Source organism: Larus michahellis, chromosome 1 (genome assembly GCF_964199755.1).
Source record: "Larus michahellis chromosome 1, bLarMic1.1, whole genome shotgun sequence".
Taxonomy (NCBI): Eukaryota; Metazoa; Chordata; class Aves; order Charadriiformes; family Laridae; genus Larus; species Larus michahellis.
Window position 1 is genome coordinate 24,948,636 of NC_133896.1, and position 11,854 is coordinate 24,960,489.

The window sequence follows — 11,854 nt, forward strand, 5'->3', positions numbered from 1 at the left end:
TGACCTTGAACATGTAGTCTTCCAAAAATGAAAACTCTGATCTGGGAGGCATGTCATGCAATTAATTTTAAAGCAAAATTCCTCCTCCAAAATGGAAAAAAAATCAAAAGCATAGTACGGTGTGTAATCAGGTGGCATCTGCTTTTTTGTGGCTCAGATTGTTTGCTGAAAATTGTGCACTATTTTCAGAAATATATTTTAAAATTCACTGCCAAGCTTCTGCTTTGTAAGTTTGAGGAATATTATTAGCACTTCATGAAATGAAGAGCCTTACAAATCTATGTTTACTCTAGCACAGTCTCTATCACCTTGTTATATGAGGAAAGCACACATTCCAGTGGGAAGAAGTCTGAAAAGTCTGTGCTAAAAACTCCGTGAGAGCATTAGACCATGGTGCATGATAAACAGATCTGCCCGTATAGCCACTCCGGTGTGCACACAGACTCGCCCGGGCTTTGGGAGTGTCTCTTCTGGTAAGACTTGTCCATGCAGATCCATTACACGTTAAAGGTTTTGGTGCACACAGCAGTCTTGGATTCACACAGCACCAACTACATGGCCATCATTCAACAAGAATAAATATGGAGACCATAGTTTAGGGAGGCAAAATGTTGTTAAATGGTGAATTAGGCCTATAAATGATTCAAGGATGGTGGCCTGGTTTTGTGCCAGAATACCATGATAGCAGCCCAGAGAACGTGTCTCTTAAAGAATTATATTATTGCCTGTTCAGTCAGCGAGCAGGATATAGAGGAAGATGGAAAGTCTTTGAAGGCTTGGTTATAGTTTAGGAGCACAGGTATCAGTCCCCCAAAGTCAGAATGATTGTTGTCCTTAAAAGGAGCACGTTGGACAACGATGTACAGGAGGTTGAGGCAGTGAGACCGCTGGAATGAAGGTGAAGAAAACATTGCACAAAGTGGAAGCGTGGCCGTTCCTTCATCAAGAGGATCATACTGAGCTCAACAGAGAGGTCCTGCCCAAGTAAATAACTTACGCTGTGGAAGCTGAGAGGCAGGTTCCCCAGGCAGGTTTCCAGGATGGGTTCCAGTATGTGGAACTGGACTCACCTGGTTAATGTCATGCTCCATCCAGGTAACACTCTCAGCAGAACTTATTTATTATAGGCATAATATTGCATTGATGAAGATAAATTTCTTCCAGTTCTGAAGTTAACTTGCTTACAGCTAGTTCAGGGGTGAAGAGAAGCATTATCAAGGAGTTTTGGGGTAGAAACAGACCGATGTAGAGACAGACAGTATAATGAGTCTCAAGTACCTGGGCCTCTTTAAGCTTTCAGGGTGTGCTTCAGGTATAAGAGACCAGTTTCCAGGCTTCTTATTGTTTTAAAATCCCATTATTCATTTATATTTTAAATTTTACAGGAAGCCTATATGTAGTTTACATCTTGGAAATACTATTTTGTGTCACTGGCCGGTGATTCCAGTGGGAAGACTCACAGGAATTCAGTACCCAGGATATATAACGAGTATATTGGAGGAGCTCTGTGCTATCTAATGTCATTAGAAGAGAGGATTCTGCTTCAGAAAGATGGAAGATTATATAGTAATTGCTGAAGCACTTGAACTAGTTCAAAGAAAAAGGCTGTAAGTACAGGTCATCTTGAAAAATCGTGGCACTAATGTCCTTCAGGCACAGTGGGTTTCTATTAAAATCTGGAAGGAATGACATAACGTGTTTACAATGAATAGTGAACTTCTTAGTCCTTAAAATTTTCAAAATCAAGTCATTGGGGTGTTTTTCTTTTCAACGTGTTTGCTTTTATGCAGTAAGGAGTCTGGAAATGTATTCAATGTTATCAGATTCTGTCCATTCAGAAATACAGCCTGAACGTAGGTATGAAATGTGTTTCTTCTCTCATCACATGGTAAAAATAGATTTCACCTGGTTTCTGTGAACTGCTTCTCCAAAAGTTGTCAATAATCTCTTCCAAACAGCACTTTCTCAGCAGTTCTGTAGTTTAGAATAAGAAATGCAAGGAAAACTGGAAAGAAAAAGTGGTTTGTAGGGTTTTTTTAACTACCACTCTTTAGCAAATCAGGCCAAGATCATAGGAACTCAACATCCAAATTATTTCAGAAGCTTCCATTCTCAGTTTGGAGATAAAGCTCACATATTGTTCAGAATCTTGAATCTTATGCTATTAAAATTCCAGAAAGGTACTTTTTGTCCGATTGCTCTGCATGTCAGTTTACCTCCTTTTCCATGCAAATCTCATTGTCCCTGATAGCATTCTGCTAAGCTTAGTAGTGACTGCTCCTTAGGAGACATTTTAAAAAAACAAGACAAATGGAAAAATGAAAAAACACAGTTTAAAATGCATCGAATCACACTTCCATAAAGAATTACAAACTTAGTCTTTAGAGCATTTAGAGTTGTTAGAGCAGTTGTCTGTCATCATGTTGTGGGAGCATTTCAGGATGGGATTTCATCTGACACTCCTAAGTGCTAAATCTTAGATATGCTATTACATTTTCCAAACATCTGTCGCTTTGATTCCCTTGTAGTTTTTAAAGAAGCAAATCTTGATCAGGCCCAGCACTTTCATGTCATCATTCACCACTGGCTCGATGGGAGAGACTGTGTTTCTGGTAGGAGACACCTGTGGCTGCACACCCAGTTCCGCCGCTGATCCCCACAGTAATTCACTGTAATTAATTATGTAATTAATTATGTAATTCATAATTAATTATGTAATTCATAAGTTCATAATTCATAATTATGTAATTCATAAGTCTTCACTTCCCTGCTTTCGCATCTGTAAGAGGGAGAAAGGCAGGGAGAAGGAGAGTTTCATCCTCTTCAAATGTGTTTTTTGGGGATGTAAATAGAATTTTCAGTCCCAAAGCCGTTAAGCTTTTGAGGAAAAATAATAAGCAGTAACAATGGGAAGCAGCCAGGCAAAATTTCCTGAGCTCGTTAAAAGCCTTGCAGAATATACAAGATCTTGGGGAATTAGCGCTTGTGATTTAATTTCTATGCTTTCCATTTAGTAAACATTTATTCTCAATGGCATCTTTCAAAAGGTGGCAATCAATGTTGGGTTCATACTGAAGTTATTTAATTTTTCTCTGGTAATAAAGAAACCCCTTGATCCCTGCCACTGGTAAATTAATACACAAATAAAATTAGAGATGTTTTCCACTTTTTACAATGATGAGGAGGGAGTGAAAGCTAATTATTGAATAATAATAAAAATAATTATGAAGTTTATAATTCAGGTGCAACCTTGTTTATTGATGGGCACATGCTATATCCTGTTTGCTTAAACTCTAAGACCCAAGGAAAAGAGAGGTCAGTGCTCCAGGTCTCTTGCAGCTATTCCTGACTCCAGATAGCCTTTTAAGGTTAGTTCCCAAAGAGGCAGAGGATAGAACACATCTGGCCTAGCACAGACACCTAAAAGTTAGACATCATCTTCCAACCCATTTGCCTAGGGCTTTTTGTAGTCAGTGAAGAGAGACACTCATCTTTAGCGTGTAATTCACCTCAGCCTGGTATAAGCACCACAGTTTAGCAGGAGGGAAGTACTTACATCTCTCTGTAGACTGTGAAAAAAGGTTATGGTGACTAGTTCAGATATGGATGTGTAAAATTAGCTGAGTGGTGCAGTTGATGCCTGAGGGATGGGATACCGTCCAGAAGCACCTGGACAGGCACGAGAAGTAGGCCCATGTGAACCTCATGAGGTTCAACAAGGCCGAGCAGGGCCTGTTGCGATAGGACAAGAGGTAATGGCTTTAAACTAAAAAAGGGTAGATTTAGACCAGATACAAGGAAGAAATTTTTTACAATGAGGATGGTGAAACACTGGCACAGGTTGCCCAGAGAGGTGGAAATATTCAAGGTCAGGTTGGATGGGGCTCTGAGCAACCTGATCTAGTGGAAGATGTCCCTGCTCATTGCAGGGGGGTTGGACTAGATGACCTTTAAAGGTCCCTTTCCAATGCAAACTTTTCTATGATTCTATAATATAAACTTTCTGTTACAGTAATTAGTCATATATTGGTATAACAAATACTTTGCTGCTAGATTAGATGTGCTTCTCTAAAATATTGCTTATCTCATTCTATAAAGGTATAGTGCTCATCCCATATGATCAACATTTGACAAGGAAATACCGATTTATTTTTATTTCTCCACATTTCCAAGGATCCTGCCCTGCTGAACAGTGTATTAAAATTTTTCATGCTTTTGAAATTCCCAGGAAGTATCATTTAACTGAAGTGTTACTCTTAGTTTTGTACAGTAGTATTACCATTGTATCTGTTATGGACAAATGGTAAATGCATGGTAAAGTGGAGAGTGGTAATATAACTTAAAAGGCCAATGACAAGGTGTGGTGGGTTGATCCAGTTCAGCAGCTAAGCATAACCCAGCTACCTACCTGCTCTGTCCCGAACGGGACAGGGGAGAGAATAGGAAGAGCACAAGTGAGAAAACCTGTGGATCGACGCAGTTTAATAAGCAAAGGAAAGTGGAAGAAAAAAACCAAAACCAAAACAATTGACGCAAAAGCAATCACTGACCACCTCCCACAAGTAGACTAATGCCCAGCCAGACTCTGAGCAATGCCTCCCTTCCCAAAACGCCTCTCTCCCTCAGTTTTTATTGCTGAGCATGATTTTGTATGGCATGAATTATCCCTTTGGTCAGTTTGGGTCAGCTGCCTTTGTTGTGACCCCTCCCAACTTTTTGCATGCCTGCAACCTACTCATTGGGAGGGCAGAGTGGGAATGCCGTGATTCTGTGGAATGACTGCTCAGTAGCCAAAACACTTGTGTGTTATCTATGTTATCACAAGATACAAATCAACACCATACGGTCCACTATGAACAAAATCCAACCAACCCAGCCAGACCCAGTGCAATCTCCACCCCTTATTCCATACCATTTATGTCATGCTCAGGTCTTACACTACCCTGAACATCCCTATTAAGCACCACCCTCCTTCCTGTCATGTGATAAATATGTATACAGATATCATTCTCTTAGTCTATGGGCCATGCCTATAAAATGTTCATAAAATGTCCATTGAGTTAATTTAATCCATGACTTGGGCTTCATATGTTATTGTGGTTGCTCCAGACAAGAGCGATAGCACATTGTGTTAAATTATTGGCTCAGGTTGGGTCACTGCTGTACTTGCCTGGCTTCTTGCGAGGCTTGTTCTCCGTTGGTTCAGGTGATTCTTGATGTAGTGCTTCCTATTCTATGCAACTCATCTCACATATTATTTTCCCCCAAGGTTTAATCTTGGGGTACACACTAGATTTCCCCATTCTTCTGCATTACCCACCCAGTACCCAGGTCTTTGAGTGAAAAAACCCTAAAGCCTGACCTTGGATCTCTCCAGGTGCTTTCTGCCAGAGGCTCCAGTTGAGGTCATGTGTCCTGGCAGCAGCATAGAGAACATTCGTCACATCTGATCCTGTCTGGACTGGCCCATGGGCTACTGCATGAACTATCTGCTCTTTAATCTCTTCCAACAGTTTGTTGTTACTCAGGGCCTCAGTCAAAATAGTTCTTTTGGGTCACTCAACAGAGAGGACTCACAAGCTGACTGTAACCTGGAATATGCATTCCCCAGAATCCCATATGCCTAGGAAAGTTTGGGTTTCTTTTTTGCTAACCAGTGGGGGCATGACTTTTATCTTATTGATCATATCTATCGGGATGTGACGATACCCATCTTGTCATTTTATTCCCCATAGCTGGATCTCTTATGCAGGTCCTTTGATCTTGCTTAGGTTTATGGCAAAATCAGCTTTTGGAAGAATCTGAATTTTTCTTTCCTCTTTCTCAAACACTTCTTCCACTGTGTTGCCCCACACAATGATGAGTTTCTGAACACACAAGCCCTTCTTCAGGTATGAAAGAGAAATAGTAGTCCTCAGTCAAGTTGCAAACTCAGCTATCTGGACAAAGCTTCAGCATAAAAGGATCACCCCCACAGGCTTTCCTGAGATCTGGAAAGATGAACCACAAAACTCAATTTAGCTTCTGAGAAAACACACAGGAGCTGCCCACAGTTAACTCAAAACATAACAAAAATAAATAAAGCATTCCAAGAAGGCAAGGGAGTGAGGGATCGATACTGACCCAGACCTGCTAACAGTGACTGGTGTAATGAAAAATAATCTTTCTCCCTACAAACTTCACCTCCTTTCTGTTTTTTTCGCTGTTGCAAACACATCCTTGTTTTTCAAACTGAATTTACCTTTTTTTCCCCCAATCATTCAGTAATACCTCTAATTAGAAGCCCTTCCCTGTTCACATGCACACGTATGTTTAAGGTCCCTGTAAGCAGCTTTCCATATCCTTGCTTGTTCCTGGTTGCTGCCTATAAGGAAAGTTTTGTGCCAAATTCCATGGTCTCTCAGAAAGCCTTTGGCCTTCCTCCACTAAACTGACTCCACCAGCAATTCATTATTGTGGTAGGTTGTCCTTGGCTGGTTGCCAGGTGCCCACCAAGATGCTTTACCACTCCCCTGCTTCAACTCACAGCAATTCCACAATGAAGGGATCTTCCAAGAGGCCGGGCAGGGTAGACTACTGTTTGATCTTCTCTGTGTTCACAATGGCTACACCAAAAGTCCATTGGTACCTCTTTGGGTCCTTGAAGTACACTCTCCTGAGGTAGTCTATGCCAAAGATAAGCAGGGCCTCTGGGCCCGTCAGAATGGAGCACTTTTGCCGCTTGTCCCCTGTTAAGCTCACCTCAGCCTCCAATATAGACAATTCTTGGCATCCTCCTGTCACTCCAGAGATCCAGATGGGCTCTATGCCCCTATACCCTGGTGGCACCAGCACACACTGTGCATCGGTGTCTACCAAAGCCTGATACTTCTGTGGGTCTGATGTGCCAGGCCATCAAATGCACACCCAGTCATCCCTTTCCTCCTCCTGGTGGAAGGCAGGGACCTTCTATTCCCGCTCCTGGTCAGAGTATTCAGTGCCTGACCCTTGCAGTGCCAGACAAGTCCCCTCACCAGGATCAAGGGAGGTGATCTCAGTTCTTCTATGTCTGGGAGATTGCTGATTGGCTTTTTGTGTGTCTACAGCAACTAAGCTGACAGCCTTCTTGGGTGGCCCCTTCTTACACCGCTGTCTTCCCCCTCAGTTTGTATATGGTCTTCCAGTCTATAGGTGGTTTCACCATCCCACTTCCTCATGTCCTCCCCCTGGTCATGCAGGAAGAAACAGAATGCACCCCACTGACTGGGGCAGGAGATGATTGATTTCTTGGGGCACCCCTGACAGCCAAATCGCCAGCCTGTAGGGATGAGGAGATACAGAGATTATCTTCAGTGTTCTGGAGCCAAGAAGACACTCTCTCCACAGATGATGTATCCATATCCAGGCGATACATCGCTGCCAAGAAGTTAAAATACAATGCTGAGGCACTTTGAATCACCTTCCTCCACATAGCCCACGTGCACAGGGCACCCTCTGGACCTAATCATAGTCTAGATCACAGTAGATGACTTCCAGCACCACTAATTCTCTCAGGTACCAGATGCCTTCCTCTGTGGTAGTCCACTTTCCTTTGGAATTTAAAAGATCTTCCTTGAATGGATATCTTGCCCTCACACTTAAAAGGAGTTGTCTTCAGAGACTACAAATTGCTGCCTCTTTTCCAATTCCTCTCTCAATTCCCCAGTTATCTAGGAAGGGGTCCCAGCTGTTGGGCTTCCTTACCTTCCAATTGTTGACTGTTGACTCCGTTATCCCAGCACCAGAGCAGTCGGGCAACAATCCACTCACATGACTGGCAGCTGTAATCATTCCACACCTCTAGAAGTTTTGATGAGGTCAGGAAGTGGGTAGTTTCCGCTTCCTCTCTGAATTCTCTCACTCCTTCCTCCAATTTTTTTGTCGAAGGACCAGCTTCTTGATCAGACCTTTCCTCATCCTCCTCCTCCCTTACTAATCGATGATATGGACCCATTGTTTTCCTTGACCACTGCTTCTTTTTCATTATGGGGGCAATTACTGTAGTAGTTGGTGGTGGTGGTTTTGTTGTTGTTGTTGTTGTTGTTGTTTGGGTTCCTGCGTCAACCACAGTCCTCTGAGAGTACTAAACTGTGGCTCGATAGGCACAGGCCAGGCCCCAGTACAGTGCTAGAAGCTGCTGATTTTCACTGGGGTAGGCAAGACACCCTTCTATCACATAGAAGGTCGCATCACTTTGCCAGAGTTGCTTGCCTGTTCAGGTTTAAAGTCCTAGGTTATGGGAGGCGATAACCACCCTAGGAACCTGCCCAAATCCTTCCACACATCCCGCCACCCAGGAAACTGCTGCCTCAGAACACATTTCAGATTCCACAAAACCTGATTCCACAAAACCCGATTCCACAAAACCCATAACGTGCTATCAGTGTTAATTAGTAGTATTAAACAGCTTATGTAAGGGTGAACAAGGACCTTGGGAACCTGCATAATAAAACCATTGACATCAGTCCCAGGTAAGAAGAGGGTAATGTATTCCCTCATCTTCCTCCAGCACAGCCAGGCTATCAACGCCAGGGCAAAGCACATAGACGTCGTTTGCGCTAGCATGTTCCCAAGCTCAGCCACATGAAGAGGTAAGCCGTGCAGCCGTCAAACTCCATGAACCGCACAGGAGCTTGCCACTTAGTAACTACTATAGCTGTAGCATGTGTAATGCCAAACTGCCCTTGTCTCACGCCTTATGTTGGGTGCCAAAAAGGGCTGTGGTGGCTCGACCTTGGCTGGATGCCAGGCACCGACCAAACAGGTCTATCGCTCCCCTTCTCAGCAGAATGGGGAGCAGGAGGACAAAATAAGATGGAAAAAAAATCATGAGTCAAGATATAGGCAGTTTAATAAAGCAAAAGCAAAGCTCGCACAAGGAAGCAAAGGAATACAAAACATTTATTCTCTACCTCTCCTCAGCAGGCGATGTCCAGCCACTTCCTGGTAAGTAGGGCTTCAGTACATGTAGTGATTGCTCCAGAAAACAAACACTATAATGACAAATGCTCCCCCTGCTTCTCCTTTCTCTTAGCTTTTATTGCTGAGCAGATGTCGTACGGTATGGAATATCCCATTGGTCAGTTGGGGTCAGCTGTCCTGGCTATGTTCCCTCCTGAGGTCTTGCCCACTCCCAGCCTACTGGTGAGGGGGGAACGTTGGTGGGACAGCCTTGATGCAGTGCGAGCACTGCTCAGCAGTAGCCAAAATACTGGTGAGCTATCAACACCTTTCCAGCTACCAATACGAAGCACAGCACTATGAGGGTTGCTGTAGGGAAAATTAACTCCACCTCAGCCAGACCCAATACAGTTATGTAGCTGAGCATCTATCTGTTGATCCACTCTCAGGTTACCTGTAAAAGCTTGACCGCTCCAGAAACATCTCGGTGTAAGTTTGGAAGGAAACCTCTTCCTTGTAACTCCCAGTTTTGCCCGGGCCATCTCTGGTGGCTGACTGCAGGTCTCAGATCAGGGCCCTGCAGACAGGCTTGAGAATTTCAATGCTAATTCTGCAGGCCAGTTTCTACAGCAATAATTCCCTTGGATTAGTACTGGAAATCTCTTTCCCATTTCTCTTTTGTTCTGAATTGCGTACACCTATTTCCACATAGCATTTTGCTGTAGCCATGATCATCTGAGAATGCTGGAAAAACAGCCTTTATGGTCTAATATAAGCTAGAAGGTATTATCTTTGTCCTGCCCATTGCTAGTTTATGATTCAAACTACTAATGAAAATATGGGCTAGAAAATTAATCAAAATAGACCCCTTAAGGACATCATTTGAAATGTCATCTAAGTATAAATGTGAAATACTCGTAACTGCTCTTCGAGAACAACTTTTTTTGACCAGCTGTGCACCCAACCATAATTTCACCTAGAGAATTTCTTATATGCTTATTTCCGTATTGCTCTTAGCTCATCTAAAAAGTATATTAAAATCAAATAAAATGCATATATTTTACGTCTTCAATCACTAAGCTAGCTGCCCCATAAAATAAGAAAATTAGATTGAGTTCATGTGACGTATTAGCCGTATTTCATCTCCATGTATGCCTGACCAATTTTCTAGGAACTTGCAATCCTCCACAGTTTTTCAAATATATGGCATATCAGAATATATTCAAATATATTCTAAAATAGTTCTCAGATTACTGCATCAATTCTCACCCATGAATTATGGGTGAATTTCATCTGGAACTGTTGCCTTGAATACATATACTAAATCTAAATATTCAACACTCCCACTAGCACTGTGCCCATAGTGCATTCCCTTTTCCACGTTAAAATTAATTTCATTAGAGAATTGACTGTCATTTACCTTTGTGAAGACTCAAGCAAAGTGATGAATACTTCAGAATACTGTCTGCAGCTTGTCTTCCCTTCTGTTTACTAAATCACTCTATTGTTCTCTTCTTACTTTTGAGTTTTTTGTAGAAATTTTCTTTGACATCTCCAACCGAAATACATTTCACGTCACACCCTTCATAAATACATCCGTCTATATTGTTGTTATTCCTTTATAGCAGCCCTCAGACACATGCCAATTTTTCCAGATGTCATACAATTCCTTTTTCATTTTTGGATATTTGAAGCTTTCCTGATGGGAACACACCATAGTGTCCCTCTCTGCTCACTGTTTCTGAATTCTTTAAACCAGGTTTGTCATTATATATTTAGAATAGCCCCTTTCAAAACCTACCAGTTCACTGGAACTTCTTTATCCCTTGTATTATCTTCTCAGGAGGTCTCAGTTTCTGCTCCCTCGGTTGTGTCAAATCTGTTTTCCCAATTCTTTCTGTGCAGCAGTAGAGGCTTTTATTTCATTATTACTTTCATCCCCAAAGTATTTCCCACCTTTGGGTTTTCAATCAATCCTTTCCTGTTAGTTAGATTTGAAATACTGCTTCCTTAGTAAAACCGAAGTCCTGCCTTCCTGAAACCAAAAGTTTGTTTGCAACACTGGCAATCTTATCACTTGGTTTTTCTGTACCCTGACACATGGGATCCTTATAATCAAAAAGTTATATGGGTAGCAAAAATCTACCTTATTACCTGGCCTTTGGATGGTTCTGATGGCAGCTCAAAGACTCCGTCTGTCTCCCCTTCCAGTTTTCTGCTTCATGTAAGATCCTGAGCATGAAACAGTGTGTTCTTTTCCCTTTTGATCTTCACCCACAGATAGTGTACAGCCTCTTTCCTACCTTTTTCTCCTCTTTATTTGATGCTATTCTGTTGTATTACAAAGTCTGTACCAAGTTTGCTTTTATTGAAAATGGGAAAATTCAGGCAAAAGGGTTTATTTATTTTTTACTTTTGTCTCCAAAACTCTCCTATTCTTAGCCTTCCTCAAAGCTTTATATGATGTACATGGAACACCTTATCCTGTTTCTACATGAGAAGAGAAAAAACTATCATACACTCCCTTCCAGGCAAGACAGAAAAAACCCTGTTTTTCTCATGTATTTCAAATTCTAGACAGACAGAATCAATAGAAAGATTAAGGCTGGCAGGGACTTCTACAAGTCATCTAGTCCAACCTTTTGCTCAAAGCAGAGCAAAGTTCAGAGCTAGGTCAGGGTGCTCAGGACCTTGTCCTATCAATTTTTTAATATCTCCACAGTTGGAGATGAAGATGAATTATTTTTAATTCTGTTCAGTAAAATGATCTTGCTTATGTTTTCACATAATGCCATAAGTGATTTTGAACATATATTCTGTGTATATTAGACATTTTGATTTCCTACTGAAGCCAAGAGTGCCTGGGAAAGCACCTGAAAATTTTAGTTATCTAGTTGTCTAAAAGCTTCTCTAATGACATAAACTTGTTATGAGG